Genomic DNA, 9,087 nt, shown 5'->3' on the forward strand with positions numbered 1-9,087 from the left:
ATTAATTTCCAATTTCATTTCACTGTGGTCAAGTAATATACATCTACTAAGTCCATTTGTTTGCACCTTTGGTTCAGATCTGTTATTTCCTTGCTGATTTTTTGTTCAGTTGACCTATCTCTTTGTGTCAATGGGGTGGTGATGTCCCCTGTTACAATTGTGTTTTTTTTTTTTTTTTTTTTTTTTTTTTTTGGTTTTTCTCCAGTACGGGGAACCGAACTCACGACCTTGCGCTTGCCAGGCAGGCGCTTTGCCGCTGAAGCTCTGATATTTTGTTCATCAAATCCATTATCTGTTTAGCTGTATATTGCTTGAATTTGCAAAGCAACTTATACATCTGATTTTTGCCCCTATTTTTTTTTTTTACTTTGCATACTTCAGTGATTTGAGTTTTGATTTCATACACATCAGTGTCCCACTTCTCGGCTTCGGGGGAGCTGAGAGTGTTTGAAGGCATTTTGTTACCATCCTCATACTGTGTGTGTGTGTGTGTGTGTGTGTGTTTGTGTGTGTGTGTGTGCGCAATGAGATTTTCCAGCCATTTTTAGTGGAGAGATTTTGCTGTTAGGATGTGCATCTCTTTAGTTAATGCTTGCTTTTGCCTGATGCATGGGGCTGTGGCTATCTATGGGCCTTTCTCCTGCCCCAAGACCTAATCATTTATGTAAATTTGGTAGCAGAGGTTGTAGCACAATTGGCTCAGCACCGACATCTCTGGAAATGAACCACAGTATTGTCAGTGATACAAAGACAAACCTGATATTGACATACAGTAAAAACCAATTAACAACAGCAGCTATGCCACTGTGGTAAGAGCAAAAATCTCAGCAATAATAATATAGTAACGATAACTGGAAATTGATAAACCATAAGAATAAACAGAAGCAACCACTTTGACACTATTAACAATAGAAAAGATCCCTATAATAATAATAGAGACACAAAGATAAATCAAATTTCTTATTTTAAAGATAAAAGAAGGAAAAAATATTAACAAAAACACATACATTTATAAAATAACAAAAACAATACAAGCAATACAGAATTTTAGACAAGGCGAAAGGGAATTAACAATGGTTGTTGTATTACATATTGATATCTTCAAATTGGCTACTCAAGTAAACAAATACAGACATATAAGATTGACTGACTTTTATTGCTTTATTGAAAAACAAACCAAATATTGATAGGCAGGCAATATCTAGTAAACCCAGGAATTACACCACCATTGAAAGTACAGAAGAATTCACAAAAAATAACAGAATTAACTAAATTCTTAATGATTGGTAAAGCTTAATTGTTATACTACTATAGATGGAGAGAGAGGGTAACAGAAGAACGGCCCAAGTAAAATTTTACAAACAAGAAAATGAAAATGAAAAGACAGAGGAAAAAAATCAAATAAAGAATTCTATTACGGAGTAAAAGAAAATGAATAGAATTAGATGAAAGTAACAGAAAATAACCAACAAGTAAAACAAGTCAAAAGAAAAAATATAGAGCAGAATACAGAAAAAATAAATAAGAAAAAAAGAAAAAAATAGCATACTTCACAAAATGAATAAAAAAAGGGTTCCCGGTACCGGAGAAAAAACAAAAAACAAAAAACAAAACAAAACAAAACAAAAAAAAAAAGAGTAAAAAAAGGAAGTGGGTGATAAGTCCAAATTTTCTTTCTCTGAGCTTTATAATGAATAAACTCTTCCCCTTATCTGCAAGGGATGGAGTTCATCAGCCATGGGGAAATGATACTGAGTCAGTTATGAGACCATTTTGTTTCCACACTCATGTTTTGTGTGAGTACTGAAGGCTGCATCACTTTTCCACTGTGTGTGGCTGGTCAGTGCTGTGCAGCCTGAGGCTAGAATCACTACAGCAGCTGCTAATTGTCATGTTCCTCTGTGTACAAGTACTGACATTCTCAATCATCTTATATAACTTCTCTCTCTCTCTCTCTCTCTCTCTCTCTCTCTCTCTCTCTCTCTCTCTCTCTCTCTCTCTCTCTCTCTTTTGTAAGAACATAAAAATTAACTTCTGACTAAATTTCAGGTTTGCAACACTGCATAGTTGACTATACTCACATTATTGTACATTAAAAAAAATCATTCTCCTTAAACAGCAGTTTACTTCTCTCTCACCCCTTGCCTATTGAACTTTTTCTTCCTATAGGCTTGACTCTTTTATATTCCATATATAGGTGGATTATTCAGTCCTTGTCTTTCTGTTTTCTGGTTGACTTTACTCCGTATGATATTCTTTAGGTTACTTTATATGATCATCAGTGGCAGAATCTCCTTCTTTTTAAAAGTGAATAGTATTTCATTGTGTAAGTCTACCCTCCTTTTTTGTTCACTCATCATTCATCCTCAAACACTTTAGCTGCTTTCATATCTTAGGTACTATGGATAATGTTGTATTGAACATGAGTGTGGTGGTTAGAGTTTCACATTGAATGGATTTCAGATCCTTCACAGGAATTGGTGAATCACACTTTTAGGTGTGTTAGATTAGTATGACAAAAGACTAAATAAACACATTCTGTAGTTGATCTCTCTCTAGCATTGTCATGGTGTCCATGAGATTTAGTAAACCACTGGCTTCAAATAATTTCATGGCATTTCCAGAGTTTCTAGGATGCCTTTTGGTCAAAGTCTCAGAGCACTAAGAATGATAAGTGTTTTTACAAGACAGACTCAGGCCCTCCTCCATGGGTGTCTGCTTTCCTTCTGAAACAGTACCCTTTCTCTATGTCAGATATGGCTCAATAAGTTTCTCACAGAGATTTTCCAACCAATCCATAACTGCAGTTGGAAAATCTTGATGATATCTACATGATTTTGAATCTTTATCACGCTGAAGATGAGAAGTTTCACTCAAATTTCAAAGGATATCATCAAGTAGTTTTTGGACCAAGGCAGATATTGTCATAGGCTAAAGGCTCTGTGGACTTCCACCAATAGGACAATGGCAAACATAAATGTAGTAACAGAACCAGAGCTAGCACAAAATGTTCTCACTAGTATATATTCTTGTGCAAGCACAGAATCAAAACCATTGTGGAATCTATACTTATATAACATCTAGTGGAGCCATATTTATAGGACTCACAATAAATGTCAAAGCTAGAGAGATACTAGTAAGGATCAACAAGTTAGAGGAACTACAGGCATGAAACTTGAATCCAAGAGAACATAACTATGCGCTGAGTCCCAAGCACTGTCCACAAAATGTAAGATATTGAATAAAGTTCATTATCCAGCTTCAGGGCTAAATATTGTTTTCCTCAGTAGATTTGATTTACTTAAGACCAATTATTCCTTTATTTTTGTCTATGTTTCCATCTTTAAATGAGAATGTATATCCTGTAAATGACCTGGAATGAATTTAGGAGGTAGGTTAGCTATTTTGATTTCACATGATTATAAATGGAATGAGTTGGTGCCATGATGAATGGTGCTTTGAGGCTCACCCATATCTGATTAAGTTGAGATTCTTAATTTCAGACTTTTGTGCTAGTATAAACTAAGACTTTGGAATATTGAGGTAGAATGAATGCACTTTGCATTTAAGAAGGAAATGGATTGTAAAGGCCAGAAATTGAATGTTACAGTTTGAATGCATTCCTGAAATGTTCATGTGTTGCAAATTTAATCTCAAAATTCATATCCTAATGGCATTTGGATGGGAGATTTTGTGAAGTGAATAGCAGTAGATAACTGAAGTCATTGAAGGCCACCATGATGACATTAACATTTTTATAAGAAGATGAATATAACTGGTTCATGTCTTACCACGTGATAAAATCTCCCATGTTACTATGCAGGAAGAAGTGTCTTACCAGATGCCTAGATAATAGTTTTAGATTTCCCAGCCTTTAGAAATTTGAGTTAAATAAGGTGTGTTCCTTACATGTTACCTACCGTGATGTTTTTAATGTAATAGAAAATTGACTCTAATGACACATTGTAAATTAGATATATTTTTTCTTATGATTACTGATGTTGAGCATCTTTTCATGTACCTGTTGACATATTCAAGAATGTCTATGCAATTCTTTTGCTGATTTTAATTTTTTTAGCTACACTTTCAATTATGAGTCTATATCCAAAAGTGTTGAAACTAGACAATCAAAAACATTGCTGAACTCCTACATTCATTGCAGCATTACATACATTAAAATATGAAAGCAAATCTAGTGTCCACAAATGCATGAATCAATAAAAATATAGAGTGCAAACATATAATGGAATATTATCTAATCTTTAAAAAACAGGCAATTCTGTCATAAGTAGTATGCATGAACATGGTGAATTTAAACTTAGAAATGGTATGGTGCTTATGCCAAATACTAGTAAATACCAAAGTTCTGAGTGGAAAGTAAAGAAAAATGAAAGAAAACCATTTTACATAAAACAACAGGCTGCTTAAAGGCAAGCTAGTTGAAGTTATGTGGGGAATAAATCGTTTACTATGGTTTTCAGTCATCATCATCAACAGTTTTAGGTCATGTTTCAATAACAGAGGTGATACTATTTAACTAAAATAAAGTTAGTTATGGAGCTTTTTTGCACACAACCTTCAATTTTTATCAAACCCTTTGTTTCTGCTGTGTTTACAAGCTAAACCAGCTGTGAAAGGTGCAAGCATTATAGTGTGTATTCAGCAAAGGTCTGTAATTTTGTGCTTACTACAAGGCAAATGGCTTTGCCAGTTGGGGTGATAATTTATCAAGTTGGCAGAGTGACGATTTTCATTGCTGTGAAAAAATTTATCATTGATATTCAATTCTGAACAGTTAACATGAAAGTGAGGTCTGAGCAGGTGACTTCATCTATGTCTTATCTGTATTGTAATCATTAATGACACTGACCAGGAGATGAAGCTCATTTGGGTCCCTGGAACTGGAACACATCTCTGACAGATTTATCTGCCTCAACTGCCACCAAGAGTCCCTGGGTTTCAGGAACAGATGTAATATAGCAAATCAGCATCTCCCTATAGACCAATAAAAATCCTTTTGTCACAGCTGCTTCAGAATGAACACAGGACAAAGAAAACAGGAAATGTTAATTTTCAAAATTACATAAATAGCTTTAAAGTCTAGGTAATCTACTTCACAAGTACGAAATTAAAATAGTGATCTGTTTTTCAGCAGAGTTATATCCATAGGTGGTTCATAAACTACAATTCTTCAATATAAATTTTTGTTACTGTAAAATAAACATGCAGATAATCATGCTGCTACTAATATGTTCAATGGACTAACAGTGGGCCTGAATCACTGACTTTTAGCTTTAGCGTCCCAATATTGGAAAAAGTATTCAAACATGAGAAAAAATATTTTGATAAAGAATTATTTGATGAACAAATTGTGGTTGAAGGGAGACTCTAAACATTATAGTAACATGCTAAGGTCTCATATATCAGCATAATTTGACAATACATAATTCACTTTACTTAATTAATGAAATGTATTGGTACAATTTAGGTACACATGATGGTCATATTCATCATAGGGAATCTGTACCTATACATGATGTAATGAATCATTTTTTTCTCCATCCTCTACCCTCCCTTTAACCTTGCTTCCCCTCCTTATTTATAAAAGATTTGTTTCCCGTTTTAAAAAAAATATTTGACCAAATTTCTTTGTTACTATGAATAAGAGGAATATGTTTGAGTTTATCAAACATGGGGAAAAGATCCGAAATACATGGGAGATTGAAGTGAAGATTGTACTTTATTAACTGTAATTATTATATCTCAGCCTAGATGATTAAATATTTGTGTAGGGACTTAAATATTTGATCAAATGGAAGTGTGTGGCTCATAATTAATTTGACCTTCCAGGATATTCATTTCTAAATAAAATATAAATTTTTTTCTAAAGCATGAGTGCACACACAGTACCAACTGCACCAGAAATAATTTCATCGGGGTAGTTGTAAAACTACAAAATTTTCTATGTCTGTAATTAGCCCCACCTCCTTTTATTTTATTTTAGATAAACTGGTAAACTATTATTTTGTAAAGCTAATCCTTTAATACTAAAATTATTAATAATAATGTCTTATTGCCTTCTTGAAATTGTATCTTTTTTTCATTCTTTCAATTTAGAAATATTATGGCAAAACTGTATGGTGGAGAAAAAACCCTGAACTCCTGGTATCCAGGAAGGTGACAGCAAAAGGAACAGCTAAGGACAAGATGACAGTCTTCCAGGTCATGCCTCAGGTGACTCAACTCTTCTTACCAGGCCCTACTTCCTAACACCTGAATCTTTTGGAGAACGTTTTGTATCTAAGATATAACAATGTGGTTATTATTATTGCCACCATTTTATAGTGGAAAAACTAAACTTTGAAAAACTTAACACATTTTAAAATTTATACAAATATTAAATGGAGACCTAGGATATGAACTCAGGTCTTCCAGTTTCCATATTTTGGAATCTTAAATGTTAAATCATGGTATTATAAATATTTTATTTGTCAATGAGCTTAATCTCGCAAATATAATTTTTTTATCACAATTCCACCATCGTCACTGTCACATTACCTTGTCTTTCCCTAATATTATACTTATTTTTTCCCATCAAAATATGAAAATGAATGAACAGGTGAGGAGGGAAAGCAAGAGAGGAAAAAGATAACAAATTTGTAGCAGGTGTTTCTTTTTAACTTACTGATTTATCTCAAGTCTAACAAAATACACTTACCAAAACAAGTTTTTACAAGATCGCCATGGTTGACTAGAGGCAGCAGGGCTCATGAGAAACTTTCAAGGTGCTGACCAATGTGTGTAGGTAGAGTGTGAAAAAACAGTGAGAAGACAACTTGAAGATGAAACTCACTTGATGAATTCTGTATCAAGGGAGTTTAGAGAAAGAAACAGGGTCACCCTTTGATCCTGGCACTGTTCAGAGACTAAGTCCTGCGAACACACCATAGTGATGAAAGATGTAACCCTCTGAGTGAAGAAGATGAGCGTAGTAGCAGTGGCTGTCAGGCTGCAAATTCACCCAACCTAACAGCCTCCACACAGTTCCAAACTGTTCTTACTCTCTTCCTATTATATAAGGAGTCCAGTGAGGAAAACATTCAAAATAAGCTGCTTCCATACATTAGGGCAACTAGGGAAGTGATGAGCCAGAGAATCATTTAGCTGGAACTGACTGAGTCAGAACTAGGGAACTCTTAAGTCAGAGAGAAATGAAAGCATGATTTTAACAAGGGAACTGGAACCAGGTATTGAAAGATGTAGGGGAGAATGAGAATTGCAGGGTCATGTAGCACCCTTGACTAGTGTGATCCAGGATTGGACATAAGATGGAGCAGGGCCAGACTGGGCACTTTCCCATTACTACCCAAATGCCAGCAAATTCCATGTCCCTGCAGAGTCTCTTCAAGAACCCCCCAAATACTGCTGAACTTTGCGCCAAGGTGAGCTCTCTCCCATCACCCTCCAAATGCTACTGAATTCTAAGCGGAAGAGTTCTCTTCCGCTGAGCCCAAAATTTTACTGAATTTGCAGGCTAGATAGAGTCTTTTTGTGTGTCATGGGCAGAGTTTGGTGCAGGCAGAAAGCCAGAGGAGAGATACAGTAGAGTTTGTGCCAACACACATGCTTGAAAAGATGTGGAAAGGGCAGGCATAAACAGTGGCAGTGATTTTGTGGGGGGAAGTGATGGAGATCCAAGAAGTCTGTCCAGAACTGAGTGGAAAATGGAGTGCTAGAGGAGTCCTGCTGAGCTCATGCCCAAACAATTCAAGGTTTCTTCTCACAGAGATGGGCAGTTTTCTTCTCATAGAGATGGGCAGTTTTCTTCTCATAGAGATAGGCAGTTTGTTAGTATGCTACTCATACTAACAAACGACAATGAAACCTAGAACAATTCTGCCTACAAAGAAAATGAGCAGCAGTCTCAGAAGTCTTTCTGACTCTCCAGGATAGTCACTGTACATCATAATTTGGTCTCAGTCTTTGTGTATCTTTCATAACATTCCATTTAAACTCACTCCTCTTTTTCTTTCTATTTATTTCCCCTCTCACACACATTAAAGAACCTCTTCTTCCCCTTTCTTTTGCATTGCACAAAATGCTATCAATATAACATTTAAAATTTTTTCCCTTCTCTTTTTCTTTCTCTCTTTCATCTTTTGTTGAGAGCTAAGAACAAAACTTATAGGGGACTGAAAGATAGGGCTTCTGAAGCATATTACATTATTTAGTTCTGATATCCTTATAGCTTCTCTCAAACTTCAATTATATTTCCTTCCCTCCTCCATTCCTTCTTTCCTTAAATAAGGTCTCAACTGCCCTCTTTCCCACGCTCCATCTTTGATATAAACATAATATTATCAAAGACCTACCTATTTTATTTCCTTAATTTGATGTTATCATTTTATTTTTTCTTTTTTTCTAATGTATTTTCTTCACTTTCTTATTTTTTTCTTTCCTCTTTCTCTACATCTCTTCTTATTCGTTTTTAATTCTATTTCATTGTATTCCTAGGTTATTGAAATGTGTGAAATGTTTTTTAAAACAAGTTTCAATCATATGATTCATAAATGATTGGTCCTATAGATGCTGATACAACCAATATTTCTTTTGTCCTTGTAATGCAATGGTTGCGACTTATTCTAATGCATTACATTGAATTTGTTGAATCTGTACATGAATAGAAAAACATTTTTAAAGCCAAACTCACATGACAGAGAGAAGCAAACTAAAGTGTGCTCCACAATAAACATAATTTTTTTTCCCCAACTAATTTTCAACTAGCAGCACAAAAACACTAGAAATGAGAAAAGAAAGCAAGAAGATGTCTCAAAAAAGTTTCAACTTCCCAAAGGCTGATTTAACAGACTTTTAGATGAAGGAAGATCCAGGAAAAGAAAAGAACTGCAAATGGAAATATCAAAAGAGTTTGAAGAGATTAAAAAAGAAATAAATAAACAAATGTATAAGATATTAAGTGAGCTCAAAAAGGATGTAACTAAATAGATAAAATAAGTAATCCATATGATCAACAAATTTAAAGAAGACAAAAACAAAATGTTGAATGAATTATTTTTTTTTTTTTTT

This window comes from Chinchilla lanigera, unplaced genomic scaffold (assembly GCF_000276665.1).
Source record: "Chinchilla lanigera isolate Chin_1 unplaced genomic scaffold, ChiLan1.0 scaffold00072, whole genome shotgun sequence".
NCBI lineage: Eukaryota > Metazoa > Chordata > Mammalia > Rodentia > Chinchillidae > Chinchilla > Chinchilla lanigera.